Raw genomic sequence first — 15,506 nt, 5'->3', positions numbered from 1 at the left:
ATGTAAAGCATTTTGAACTACCTTGAATTTGCAAAGTGCTATACAAGTAAACTTGCTTACTTGATATATTTCTCACTGCCTCCGTAAAGCAGCCAGCATAATCAAAGATCCCACCATCCCTGAGTATACTCTCTTCCCTTCTCTCCCATCAGGCAGAAGATGCAAAAGTTTGAAAGCATGTACCAGCATGCTCAAGGACAGTTTCTATCATAATGGTACCAGACTCTTGTATCAGACACCCATGGGCACGTGGTCAAGTGGTTAAGGCATTGGACTAGCGACCTGAAGGTCGTGAGTTTGAGCCCCAGCCAAGGGAGTGTGTTGTGTCCTTGAGCAAGGCACTTAATCATACATTGCTCTGCGACGACACTGGTGCCAAGCTGTATGGGTCCTAATGTCCTTCCCTTGGACAACATTGGTGTCGTGGAGAGGGGAGACTTGCAGCATGGGCAACTGCTGGTCATCCATACAACCTTGCCCAGGCCTGAGCCCTGGAGAGTGAAGACCTTCCAGGCGCAGATCCATGGTCTCGCAAGACTAACGGATGCCTTTTATTTCTCAGACACCTTCAAGCCTCTCACCCAACCCCGCACCCCCCCCCCCCCCCCACCATCCAGACCATGCTCTCTTCTTGCTTTTGCCATCGGGAAGAAGGTACAGGAGCTTCAGAGCTCACACCACCAGATTCAGGAACAGTTATTACTCCTCAGTCATCAGGCTGTTGAACCAGAGGGGATAACTTCACTCTACTTCATTTGCTCCATCACTGGATTGTTCCATCACTGAATTGTTCCTGCAACCTTTGAACAAACTTTCAAGGACTCTTCATCTCATGTTCTCAGAATTTGAATAATATAAATTATTTCTTATTTCTTATTTATTATTATTTTGTCTTTTTCGTTTGTATTTTCACACAGTTTGTTGTCTTTTGCATGTTGGTTGTTTTTCTGTCCTGTTGGCTGTGGTCTTTCATTGATTCTATAGTGTTTCGTGGATTTACCGAGTATGCCCACAAGAAAATGAATCTCAGGGTTGTAGATAGTGACATACATATACTTCGTTAATAAACTTTCTTTGAACTTTAGACTCTTTCGCCACACAATATACCTCGTTATGAAATTGCACCTTAACACCTGCACTTCATTTTCTGAAACAACAGGAATTCTGCAGATGCTGGAAATTCAAGCAACACACATCAAAGTTGCTGGTGAACACAGCAGGCCAGGCAGCATCTGTAGGAAGAGGTGCAGTTGACGTTTCAGGCCGAGACCCTTCGTCAGGACTAACTGAAGGAAGAGTGAGTAAGGGATTTGAAAGTTGGGGGGGGGGGATCCAAAATGATAGGAGAAGACAGGAGGGGGAGGGATGGAGCCAAGAGCTGGACAGGTGATAGGCAAAAGGGGATACGAGAGGATCATGGGACAGGAGGTCCAGGAAGAAGGACAAGGAGGCGGGGGAGGGACCCAGAGGATGGGCAAGAGGTATATTCAGAGGGACAGAGGGAGAAAAAGGAGAGTGAGAGAAAGAATGTGTGCATAAAAATAAGTAACAGATGGGGTACAAGGGGGAGGTGTTTTTATATTTTATTCTAGCACAATACACTGTGTAATGACTTGATGTGAATAAGCAGTATGCCAGACAATCTTTTCACTGTTTCTTGGTACATATGACAATAATAAATCAATGCCAATATTAGGGTGAATCCCAGGGGGTTAGGCTGGGAGTAAGAACCAGATTTTGCCTCTCTCTCTCCGTTATGTGTTGTTAATAGAAGAGCTATGGGATTTCCCATGAAATTTGATGATACTAGTGGAGAGAGAAAAACAGCCTAACCACAACAGAAATGGCCAGTTCTGAAAGAGGGACACAAAGGATGACTTTCCTAGAACTGGAAAACTCTCTATTTAGTGTATGAAGGCTGCAACCTGGCCATTGGAATTCCAGTGACACCATGATGTCAGCATGTCTGAGGATCTGCCCTGGGCTCAACATATCAATGCAGGTACAAAGAAGATAAGACAGCGGATATATTTCATGAGGAGTTTGAGGAGATTTGGTTTGTCAACAACAGCAGATGTACTGTGGACAGTATTCTAACTGACTGCATCACCAGCTGGTATGCTGGGGGGACAGGGGGCGGTGGGAGCCAGGCACAGGTTCGAGATAAGCTGCAGAAAGTTGCGACTCAATCAGCTCCGTTATGGACACTAGCCTCCCCAGCATCCGGTACATCTTCAAGGAGCAATGCCTCAAAAGGCGGCATCATCATTAAGGACTCCCACCATCCCAGCACATGCTACCGTCAGGGAGGAGGTACAGGAGCCTGTAAGCACACACGCAACAATTCAGGGACAGCTTCTTCCCCTTTGCTGTCAGATTTCTGAATGGACATTGAGCCCATGAACACTACCTCACTACTCTTTTTATCTCTGTCTTCACTACTTATTTATTTTAACTTAAAATATATATATAGTTCTTATTGTAATTTACAGCTTTTATTATTATGTATTGCAATGTAGTGCTGCCACATAACAACAAATTTCATGACAGATACCATTGATATTAAACCTGATTCTGATTTGGAAAACTAAGTGTTTTTTCTCAAACTTGTGCTGGGCCTCATTAGAATAGTCAAGAAGATTAAAGAGCAGTAGGTCACGGAGTTAGATGGAGAATTAAAGTACCTGTCAACTGTTTTCCACGTTTTTTTACTGTCTTCACTTCAGATTTCCAATGTTTGCTGCTTTATTTGATTTCAATGACCTGTACCATTATGCATCACTAATTTGTCAGTTACACCATGACATGGGAAAGTTATTCCCAGTTCTTGATTCTTAATTTTGTGCAAGGTCCCTCATCTCAACTCCAACAACTTTAGAATGAAAATCACTAAGTATTAGAAATGTATCAATGCCTTTCTGTGTACTGTCAATGTGGACTCTCTGAAAGAGTGGTACCTGCTACCTGCATATTTATAGCAGTAGCTATGGTGGTTTTGTTCCACTTGCATGACAGATTGTATATGCTGAAGCTAAGTCATCTCAATATCTCTCAGACCCTAGCCAAAATATACAGCTTCTGGCAATGGCTTTCACATTTACGATGCTTGTGTGGTTCAAATGTGATTCATCCACAATTTGTCTTCTAGTGACTTTGATTAGATTAGATTATTAGATTATGAAGACACGCAGTCTTCTTTTATTGTCATTTAGTAATGCATGCATTAAGAACTGATACAATTTGTTCCTTCAGAATGATATCACAGAAACACAAGACAAACCAAGACTAAAAAAAACCTGACAAAAACCACAAAATTATAACATATAGTTACAACAGTGCAAAGCAATACCGTAATTTGATGAAGAACAGACCATGGGCACGGTGAAAAAGAAGTCTCAAAATCTCTCGAAGTTCCCATCATCTCACGCAGATAGTTGAAGGGAGAAACTCTCCCTGCCATGAGCTTCCAGCGCCGCAAGCTTGCCGATGCAGCATCCTGGAAGCACTGACCACAGTCTGACTCTGAGTCCTTCCGAAAGCTTCGAGCCTCCGACCAGCCCTCCGACACCGAGCACCGAGCACCATCTCTGCCGAGCGTTTCGACCCCGGCCCCAGCAACAGGCAATAGGCAAAGCTGAGGATTTGGGGCCTTTCCCTCCGGAGATTCTTGATCGCACAATAGCAGCGGCAGCGAAGCAGGCATTTCAGAGGTTTCTCCAGATGTTCCTCCATGCCTCTCACGTCTGTCTCCATCAAATCAGGGTTGTGCACGGCCCCTATTTACCGAATACGATATCGTTTCGGAGCGGCTGCGCGTGCTGCGTCACAACGCCATCTTCTCCTTCTCTATCTATTCCACTTCAAACATCCTTGTCTCTGGACAACTCAAATCTTTTATTGTAAAACAGGTGCATACCCACATTTGGACAATCACCAGACTTTGCAAGATTTGTTTCGGAAGCATTTTTGTGTATTACCTCAGCAATTTCTGTAGCTGTGACTAATGTAAAGAAAATATTCTTGCTCTCTGTGCCAAATCTATTGGTTAATGAATCCATGATTTTATTTTGTTTGGAAGACCATTTCCCAATGGCATAGTTGTAGTGGGATAACAAAATCACCATCCTTACCTTCTACTGTGTAAATACATCTATTGATGCTTCTGGACACATCCTCAGTGATGTTCCTGGAATCATCGGATGTTTCGGGTCTTTCAACATCATACAACCTCCTCCAGGTGACCCAGCCGGGGCTGATCAGACCCCATCTTGTGCCCAGATGGCTAGCTACTTATGACTCCGTGGCTCCCCTCTTTTGAGCCACAGCCATCTTGAGGACCTCTCTGCCACATCGGTGGTACTGTGGATGGCTCTCCTCTTCCTCTCTCCCTCGATGCCCAAAATGCTGAAGGCTCTAACTAAAGAATGGGCTACGAATCCCCTACAACCAACCTCCACTGGGAGACACCTCCCTCTCCATCCAGCCTGCTGACAGTTGCTGACCAGTCCTGCGTACTTGGAGAGCTTCCTTTCAAAGGCCTCCTCCAAGCTATCTTCCCATGGGACTGTCAGCTCCAGCAGCACCACTTGCTTAGTAGACTCAGACACTAGGACAATGTCTGGTCACAGGGTGGTGGCTGCGATATGGTTGGGGAACTTCAGCTGCCCTTTGAGGTCCACCAACAGCTGCCAGTCCCTTGCCAAGGTCAGAATGCCTGCAGATGTTCTTTTGGCGGGTATTGGCTGCTCCCCAGCTCTGACAAAGGCAATGGTCCGCTTGGAGCATCGGGACCACTTCGCCCACTCAACTCCTGCGCTGACGGCTTCAGCGATGGTCTTCAGAACCTGATCATGCTCCACCTGTACCGTCCCTCACCAAGTGCCCTTGCACAGCTGCTGAGGATGTGCTCCAGGGTTCCTCACTTGGAGCACAGTGGGCACGCAGATGACTCTGCCTTGCCCCATGTGTGCAGGTTTGATGGGCTTGGAAGCACATCGTACACTGCCTGGATGAGAAATTGGATGCAGTGTGATTCGGCTTTCCAAAGATCAGCCCAGGTCACTTTCCTCTCATCCACATTCTCCCATCTTGTCCAAGCTCCCTGTTGCTTCATTCTCACCACCTTGCAGGCTCTCATCTCCTCCACTACTGCTCTCACCTCCTCCTGAACTAGATGACGCCTTTCCTTCCCTCTGGTGTCCATTTGGGGAGTTGGAAAGGATCCTAGCCCAGCTCGGCCTCGTGTGACCACTCACACCAGCCTCCTGTGACACAGCCTCACCTCTGCCTCCTGAACAGCTTCCTCTGCCCTCCACTTCCTGCCAGTACTTACTTGGATCCCTGCTCTAGCCACCTTCGGGTCACTTGAGTCCCTCTACTGTAGCACTTCTCTGGCTCTTGTTACCTTGAATTCTTCCTCCAAGGATTTGAAGGGCAGTTACAGTTTGTTGTGGCGTCCATAGAGTGCGATGCTGCTCAGGCTCTTTGGCAGCCCCAGCCATCTCCTGAGGTGTTTGCTAACCCTCCTCTCTAAGGTTTCGACTGTTGAGATCGGAACTGCATAGACGAGGAGGGGCCACAGGATTCTGGGAAGAATGCCATGCTGATACACCCAGGCTTTAAAATTCCCAGGTAGGCCAGACTTGTCCACAGATTTCAGCCAGCCATCCAACTCGGTGCAGGTTGCCTGAATGGATGTTGTGTCCCTTAAAGAACTGTCAAAAACTTTGCCTAAGCTCTTGACTGGCTTTTCTGTGATGGTTGGGATGGCTGTGCCTGCGATGCTGAACCGGAACTTGTTCTCCACCTTCCCTTTCCGCAGCACCATCGATCTTGACTTGGCAGGTTTGAAACGCATCTGGGCCCACTCCACCAGCTTTTCGAGCCCTTGCAGAATCCTCCAGCAGCCTGGGACTGATTTTGTGGTGACTGTGAGGTCATCCATGAATGCCCTGATAGGTGGTTGCTGTTGAGCGGAATTCATTCTGTGCCCTCTGCACTCTGGTTCAGCAGATTTAGTGAGCATGTTCATGGCTAGGGAGAACAGTGTCACTGAGATAGTGCACCCTGTGATGATGCCGACCTCCACCTTGTGCCAGGTTGATGTAATTGCTCCTGAAGAGACCCTCATCCTGAAGTTACTGTAATAATCAGCGATAAGGTCTCTGATTCTGCTGGGGACGTGATATTTGGTCAGTGTGAGCTGCACCAGCTTGTGCGGAATGGAGCCATATGCATTTGCCAGGTTGAGCCACAACACTGACAGGTTGCCTTTGTTCTCTCTGGCCTCCCTGATGAGCTGTGTCACCACACCGACGTGCTCCAGACAGCCCGACATCCCTGAAATGCCACCCTTCTGGACTGATGTATCAATATAGGTGTTCTTTGCTAGGTAGGTGCACAGCCGGTTAGAATCTGCACTGAAGAAGATCTTCGCCTCGACACACAGCAGGGAGATGATGCGAAACCGATCTATCTGGGTGGCATTTTCCTCCTTCGGGATCCACACCCCTTCAGCCACTCTCCACTGTTCTGGGATTCTCCCCTTTCTCCAAAAGGTTCTCAGGATCTTCCACAGACGCAGCAGGAGTTTTGGGCAGTTCGTGTACACTTTGTACGAGGTGTTGCTTGGTCCTGGAGCCGAGCCTGCCCTTGCTTTGCGGATGACCTCTCTGACTTCCTTTAGTTGCAGCTCTGACATGTCGAACTGCACATCTGGTTCAGGTGGGTCTATTAAGATGTCGCACTCTCCCAACTCCTGCTCTCTTTCAGGATCATTATATATCTTCTTCAGATGTTGGTCTATGTCTTCCTGCGAACAGGCCAGTTTCCCACTGCGCTTCTCCCCCAGCAACTCCTTGGTGAATTTGAAGGGGTTGGCGATAAAGGCAGCACATTTTCAGGCCCTTTCACGACGCCACCTCCAATGCCACTCTGCCCGGCGGAGGACCCTGATCTTCTTTCGTAGTATGCACATCAGCTGGGCCAAGCCAATGCGCTCCTCTTCTCCTGCCTTCTTGTATTGGGACTTCAGCGCTTTCATCTCCTGCCTGATGTTGTGGATCCTCAATGCTCTTTGGTTCTTCGGGTAAAATGTTTTGGAGCCTTCCTTCTCCTCTTCTCCGAACCGTTCAGCTGCGATACTGACAATAGTTGTTGTCATGGCCTGCAGCTTCTTATCAACCCCTCCCTTCACTGTTGCATCAGAATTTGGCTGACTTCTTCATCAAACTGCTTCCACAGTGAAGTCATGTTAGCTGCAGGCCATTTGATCCGCCTCCTGTTAGACTTCATGTTAGCGGGATTAGTTTGCAACACTTGGAGGTTCTGGGCACTATGGGGTGACTCCGGGCCTGGCCCCTCCTTCGTCTCACCAGGTTGGACACCTGCGTGTTGTGCTGCTCCTGCTCCCGCCAAACACTTCATCCTCGCTTGGTGGATCTTCAAGCCACGATCGTTCTTGCAAATTTTGCCACATTCTCACTGCTTCCTCATCGTCGTTTGTTCATTGCCTGGGTCTGATGTCATTGTGTCCATCCGACTGGGGTGCTCATCCTCCCCCCCTCTCGGGCACCCCTGGGGTTATCTTTTCCTTAGATCCTTTGTAGCTTTTGTGGGGGTCCTCCTAGCAGAGGACACAGATTGGGTTGCCAGCCCGTTCTGCCCTGGTTGCTGTCTCTCTGGGCTGTCACTGACTCTCCAGTCGTCACCACTCTTTTCGCGGTTGTCACCCAGTCTTTCCTGGTTGTCACTGATTAACTCAGGGTGTAAGCTGTGTACATACATCTATTGATGCTTCTGGACACACCTTCAGGGATGTTCCTGGAATCATCGGGTGTTTCGGGTCTTTCAACATCATACAACCTCCTCCAGGTGACCCAGCTGGGGCTGATCAGACCCCAGCTTGTGTCCAGATGGCTAGCTACTTATGACTCCGTGGCTCCCCTCTTTTGAGCCACAGCCATCTTGAGGCCCTCTCTGCCACATCGGTGGTACTGCAGATGGGTCTCCTCTTCCTCTCTCCCTCGTTGCCCAAAATGCTGAAGGCTCTAACTAAAGAATGGGCTACGAATCCCCTACAACTAAAAAGTACCATAATTGTAATCACTTATTTTAGACCAAGCATGTATAATCAGAATTTCTATTCTATGGCTAAAATAATGGCTGGCATTTTTACCCTACATGTATTTATTCTATTACTACAATACAAGACATAATTGCCAAAGAGACACAAGAGATCCTGCAGATGCTAGAGATTTTGAACAACAGGCACAAGATGCTGAAGGAACTCTTCAAGTCAGACAGCATATGTGAAGAAAAATGAACAGTCAATGTTCTGGGCCAAAACTCTGCATCAAGACTGGAAAGGAAGTAATAGAAGCCACAATAAAAAGATGGTAGAGGGGGAGTAACACATGTTAACAAGTAATAGATGAAACCAGGTGAAAAGGGAAAGGAAAATCAGCTTCACGAGACCATTGCTCAAGGTGTGACTGATAAGAGTGTCTAACCTTTCACTGGAATTATTACATCACAGCGAGGCTCAATGTCCTCAATGCCTCATCATGTACTGGTAAAAATTCCATGCTTAAGCTGTTCATGAGAATCATATTCATTGGCTGAACTTATTATGGGGAGCAAGGACGTGGCAGACCAATTGAATAATTACTTTGGTTCTGTCTTCACTAAGGAGGACATAAATAATCTTCCAGAAATAGTAGGGGACAGAGGGTCCAGTGAGATGGAGGAACTGAGCGAAATACATGTTAGTAGGGAAGTGGTGTTAGGTAAATTGAAGGGATTGAAGGCAGATAAATCCCCAGGGCCAGATGGTCTGCATCCCAGGGTGCTTAAGGAAGTAGCCCAAGAAATAGTGGATGCATTAGTGATAATTTTTCAAAACTCGTTAGATTCTGGACTAGTTCCTGAGGATTGGAGGGTGGCTAATGTAACTCCACTTTTTAAAAAAGGAGGGAGAGGGAAACCGGGGAATTATAGACCGGTTAGCCTAACGTTGGTGGTGGGGAAACTGCTGGAGTCAGTTATCAAGGATGTGATAACAGCACATTTGGAAAACGGTGAAATGATCGGACAAAGTCAGCATGGATTTGTGAAAGGAAAATCATGTCTGACGAATCTCATAGAATTTTTTGAGGATGTAACTAGTAGAGTGGATAGGGGAGAACCAGTGGATGTGGTATATTTGGATTTTCAGAAGGCTTTTGACAAGGTCCCACACAGGAGATTAGTGTGCAAACTTAAAGCACATGGTATTGGGGGTAAAGTATTGGTGTGGGTGGAGAGTTGGTTAGCAGACAGGAAGCAAAGAGTGGGAATAAATGGGACCTTTTCAGAATGGCAGGCGGTGACTAGTGGGGTACCGCAAGGCTCAGTGCTGGGACCCCAGTTGTTTACAATATATACTAATGACTTGGATGAGGGAATTAGATGCAGCATCTCCAAGTTTGCAGATGACACGAAGCTGGGTGGCAGTGTTAGCTGTGAGGAGGATGCTAAGAGGATGCAGGGTGACTTGGATAGGTTGGGTGAGTGGGCAAATTCATGGCAGATGCAATTTAATGTGGATAAATGTGAAGTTATCCACTTTGGTGGCAAAAATAGGAAAACAGATTATTATCTGAATGGTGGCCGATTAGGAAAAGGGGAGGTGCAACGAGACCTGGGTGTCATTATACACCAGTCATTGAAAGTGGGCATGCAGGTACAGCAGGCGGTGAAAAAGGCGAATGGTATGCTGGCATTTATGGCGAGAGGATTTGAGTACAGGAGCAGGGAGGTACTACTGCAGTTGTACAAGGCCTTGGTGAGACCACACCTGGAGTATTGTGTGCAGTTTTGGTCCCCTAATCTGAGGAAAGACATCCTTGCCATAGAGGGAGTACAGAGAAGGTTCACCAGATTGATTCCTGGGATGGCAGGACTTTCATATGAAGAAAGACTGGATGAACTGGGCTTGTACTCGTTGGAATTTAGAAGATTGAGGGGGAATCTGATTGAAACGTATAAGATCCTAAAGGGATTGGACAGGCTAGATGCAGGAAGATTGCTCCCGATGTTGGGGAAGTCCAGAACGATGGGTCACGGTTTGAGGATAGAGGGGAAGCCTTTTAGGACCGAGATTAGGAAAAACTTCTTCACATAAAGAGTGGTGAATCTGTGGAATTCTCTGCCACAGGAAACAGTTGAGGCCAGTTCATTGGCTATATTTAAGAGGGAGTTAGATATGGCCCTTGTGGCTACGGGGGTCAGGGGGTATGGAGGGAAGGCTGGGGCGGTGTTCTAAGTTGGATGATCAGCCATGATCATAATAAATGGCGGTGCAGGCTCGAAGGGCCAAATGGCCTACTCCTGCACCTATTTTCTATGTTTCTATGTTTCTATGTTTCTTTTTCACACCATTTTTGAGTGGTGTTGCTTGAAACATTTTAGCTAAATCTGAAGTAATAATAGAACATAGAACATAGAATAGTACAGCACAGTACAGGCCCTTTGGCCCACAATGTTGTGCCGACCCTCAAACCCTGCCTCCCATATAAGCCCCGACCTTAAATTCATCCATATACCTGTCTAGTAGTCTCTTAAACTTCAGTAGTGTATCTGCCTCCACCACTGACTCAGGCAGTACATTCCATACACCAACCACTCTCTGAGTAAAAAACCTTACTCTAATTTCCCCCTTGAACTTCCCACCCCTTACCTTAAAGCCATGCCCTCTTGTATTGAGCAGTAGTGCCCTGGGGAAGAGGCGCTGGCTATCTACTCTATCTATTCCTCTTATAATCTTGTACACCTCTATCATGTCTCCTCTCATCCTCCTCCTCTCCAAAGAATAAAGCTCTAGCTCCCTTAATCTCTGATCATAATGCATACTTTCTAAACCAGGCAGCATCCTGGTAAATCTCCTCTGTACCCTTTCCAATGCTTCCACATCTTTCCTATAGTGAGGTGACCAGAACTGGTCACAGTACTCCAAGTGTGGCCTAACCAGAGTTTTATAGAGCTGCATCATTACATCGCGACTCTTAAACTCTATCCCTCGACTTATGAAAGCTAACAACCCATAAGCTTTCTTAACTACCCTATCCACCTGTGAGGCAACTTTCAGGGATCTGTGGACATGTACCCCAAGATCCCTCTGCTCCTCCACACTACCAAGTATCCTGCCATTTACTTCGTACTCTGCCTTGGAATTTGTCCTTCCAAAGTGTACCACCTCACACTTCTCCGGGTTGAACTCCATCTGCCACTTCTCAGCCCACTTCACCATCCTATCAATGTCTCTCTGCAATCTTTGACAATCATCTACACTATCTACAACATCACCAACCTTTGTGTCGTCTGCAAACTTGCCAACCCACCCTTCTACCCCCACATCCAGGTCGTTAATAAAAATCACGAAAAGTAGAGGTCCCAGAACAGATCCTTGTGGGACACCACTAGTCACAATCCTCCAATCTGAATGTACTCCCTCCACCACCACCCTCTGCCTTCTGCAGGCAAGCCAATCCTGAATCCACCTGGTCAAACTTCCCAGGATCCCATGCCTTCTAATTTTCTGAATAAGCCTACCGTGTGGAACCTTGTCAAATGCCTTACTAAAATCCATATAGATCACATCCACTGCACTACCCTCATCTATATGCCTGGTCACCTCCTCAAAGAACTCTATCAGGCTTGTTAGACATGATCTGCCCTTCACAAAGCCATGCTGACTGTCCCTGATCAGACCACGATTCTCTAAATGCTTATGGATCCTATCTCTAAGAATCTTTTCCAACAGCTTTCCCACCACAGACGTAAGGCTCACTGGTCTATAATTACCCAGACTGTCCCTACTACCTTTTTTGAACAAGGGGACGACATTCGCCTCCCTCCAATCCTCGGTACCATTCCCGTGGACAACGAGGACATAAAGATCCTAGCCAGAGGCTCAACAATCTCTTCTCTCGCCTCCTGGAGCAGCCTGGGGAATATTCCGTCAGGCCCCGGGGACGAATCCGTCCTAATGTATTTTAACAACTCCAACACCTCCTCTCCCTTAATATCAACATGCTCCAGAACATCAACCTCACTCATATTGTCCTCACCATCAAGTTCCCTCTCATTGGTGAATACCGAAGAGAAGTATTCACTGAGGACCTCGCTCACTTCCACAGCCTCCAGGCTCATCTTCCCACTTTTATCTCTAATCGGTCCTACCTTCACTCCTGTCATCCTTTTTTTCTTCATATAATTGAAGAATGCCTTGGGGTTTTCCTTTACCCTACTCGCCAAGGCCTTCTCATGCCCCCTTCTTGCTCTTCTCAGCCCCTTCTTAAGCTCCTTTCTTGCTTCCCTATATTCCTCAATAGACCCATCTGATCCTTGCTTCCTAAACCTCATGTATGCTGCCTTCTTCCTCCTGACTAAATTTTCCACCTCACTTGTCACCCATGGTTCCTTCACCCTACCATTCTTTATCTTCCTCACTGGGACAAATTTATCCCTAACATCGACCACTTTGAGAAACAGTTGGAGCTCTCCATCACTTTCTGGTCTCTTCACTTTTACAATGTTTTTAACTCCAAAACATAAAAGTAATTGAAAGAAAAACATGGAGTTGTAGATAAACAACAGGAATTCTGCAGATGCTGGAAATTCAAGCAACACACATCAAAGTTGCTGGTGAATGCAGCAGGCCAGGCAGCATCTCTAGGAAGAGGTACAGTCGACGTTTCAGGCCGAGACCCTTCGTCAGGACTAACTGAAGGAAGAGTTAGTAAGAGATTTGAAAGTGGGAGGGGGAGGGGGAGATCCAAAATGATAGGAGAAGACAGGAGGGGGAGGGATGGAGCCAAGAGCTGGTCAGGTGATAGGCAAAGGGGATATGAGAGGATCATGGGACAGGAGGCTCAGGGAGAAAGAAAAGGGGGAGGGGGGAAAAACCCAGAGGATGGGCAAGAGGTATGGTGAGAGGGACAGAGGGAGAAAAAGGAGAGTGAGAGAAAGAATGTGTGTATAAAAATAAATAACGGATGGGGTACGAGGGGGAGGTGGGGCATTAGCGGAAGTTAGTGAAGTCAATGTTCATGCCATCAGGTTGGAGGCTACCCAGACGGAATATAAGGTGTTTTTCCTCCAACCTGAGTGTGGCTTCATCTTTACAGTAGAGGAGGCCGTGGATAGACATGTCAGAATGGGAATGGGATGTGGAATTAAAACGTGTGGCCACTGGGAGATCCTGCTTTCTCTAGCGGACAGAGCGTAGGTGTTCAGCAAAGCGGTCTCCCAGTCTGCGTCGGGTCTCGCCAATATATAGAAGGCTGCATCAGGAGCACCAGACGCAGTATATCACCCCAGCCGACTCACAGGTGAAGTGTCGCCTCACCTGGAAGGACTGTCTGGGGCCCTGAATGGTGGTAAGGGGGGAAGTGTAAGGGCATGTGTAGCACTTGTTCCGCTTACAAGGATAAGTGCCAGGAGGGAGATCGGTGGGGAGGGATGGGCGGGGGGACGAATGGACAAGGGAGTCGCGTAGGGAGTGATCCCTGCGGAAAGCAGAGAGAGGTGGGGAGGGAAAGATGCGCTTAGTGGTGGGATTCCGTTGGAGGTGGCGGAAGTTACGGAGAATAATATGTTGGACCCGGAGGCTGGTGGGGTGGTAGGTGAGGACCAGGGGAACCCTATTCCTAGTGGGAGGATGGAGTGAGAGCAGATGTGCTTGAAATGGGGGAGATGCGTTTGAGAGCAGAGTTGATGGTGGAGGAAGGAAAAGCCCCTTTCTTTAAAAAAGGAGGACATCTTCCTCGTCCTGGAATAAAAAGCCTCATCCTGAGAGCAGATGCAGCGGAGATGGAGGAATTGCGAGAAGGGGATGGCATGTTTGCAAGAGACAGGGTGAGGAGAGGAATAGTCCAGATAGCTGTGAGAGTCAGTAGGCTTATAGTAGACATCAGTGGATAAGCTGTCTCCAGAGGTCGAGACAGAAAGATCTAGAAAGGGGAGGGAGGTGTCGGAAATGGACCAGGTAAACTTGAGGGCAGGGTGAAAGTTGGAGGCAAAGTTAATAAAGTCAACGAGCTCAGCATGCGTGCAGGAAGCAGCACCAATGCAGTCGTCGATGTAGCGAAGGAAAAGTGGGAGACAGATACCAGAATAGGTACGGAACATAGATTGTTCCACAAAACTAACAAAAGGCAGGCATAGCTAGGACCCATACAGGTGCCCATAGCTACACCTTTAGTTTGGAGGAAGTGGAAGGAGCCAAAGGAGAAATTATTAAGAGTAAGGACTAATTCCGCTAGACGGAGCAGAGTGGTGGTAGAGGGGAACTGATTAGGTCTGGAATCCAAAAAGAAGCGGAGAGCTTTGAGACCTTCCTGATGGGGGATGGAAATATATAGGGACTGGAAGATAAATTGTGAACGTAATTTGTTTTATTTTAGCAAGGCATGTACTTATGTCATGGTGGCGTAATGACATATGCCATTCGCATACTTTTACATGTTACTCATAATAAATTATTTAACAGAACAAAGAATATTTAATCAAAACTATATATTTACAATATTTCTGAAATATTAAATATACAATGCTCCTCCTGGTGTAGCTATAAACTCCAATTCATTATAGAGTGCATCTCAACTTATACTTTTATATATATATATATATATATATATACACACACACACATACACACACACACAGTATATGATATGATACAACAACAATATAGATAACCATACCATAGCAAATTTTAAATTATCCCTTTCAGGCCTAGAAATGTCATCGCTGTGGAGGATTCTTACTCTTGTGAGATAATGGCTTTCCTGCTGGATGTGGGGGGAGGGTGTCTCTCTTCTTGGCAGATAAGACTTGTGGCTGCAATGCAATCTCTGGTTACCAGGTCTCCTTTATGGCAGTTGTAGGAATTGACTCTGGGACTGCAGGAAGTGGGTTCTGACAGCTCTGGACACCTCTCTTCTCTAACAATTAACTCTGTTCTCCTCAAGTGATCAATATGTTGTCTGCAGATTATATTTCCACATTTCCACATGACTTGTCTTTGCAGAATATTAGACATCCGATGGCAAGACAAAGTACCAGGCACTGAAATTCTCTCTAGAGCAAGTCTGCCATCAGTCCACACACTGCTGATGAGAGCACAGACCCGGAGGGCAGGTCATGTCATCCGCACGCCGGACAAGCACATACCCAAGCAGCTTCTTTCTGGGGAACTCTCTGCTGGAAGGCGCTCGCATGGAGGGCAGAAGAAACGTTACAAAGACACGCTAAGGCCTCCCTAAAGTTATTTGACATAGACATGACCTCTTGGGAAATGCTGGTACAAAACCGCCCTACCTGGCGCATCCTCATCCACAAGGGCTGTCAAGCTTACGAAGCAAGGCGCATTGCTGAAACACAACTTAAGCGCGAGCTGCGCAAGTCCAGAGCCACCAGCGCAACAACTGCAGTGCTTACACATGTCTTCCCAATATATGCCAGGA

The sequence above is a fragment of the Mobula birostris genome, chromosome 5 (genome assembly GCF_030028105.1).
Source record: "Mobula birostris isolate sMobBir1 chromosome 5, sMobBir1.hap1, whole genome shotgun sequence".
Classification (NCBI taxonomy): domain Eukaryota; kingdom Metazoa; phylum Chordata; class Chondrichthyes; order Myliobatiformes; family Myliobatidae; genus Mobula; species Mobula birostris.
Note: the sequence above shows the minus strand (reverse complement) of the source record.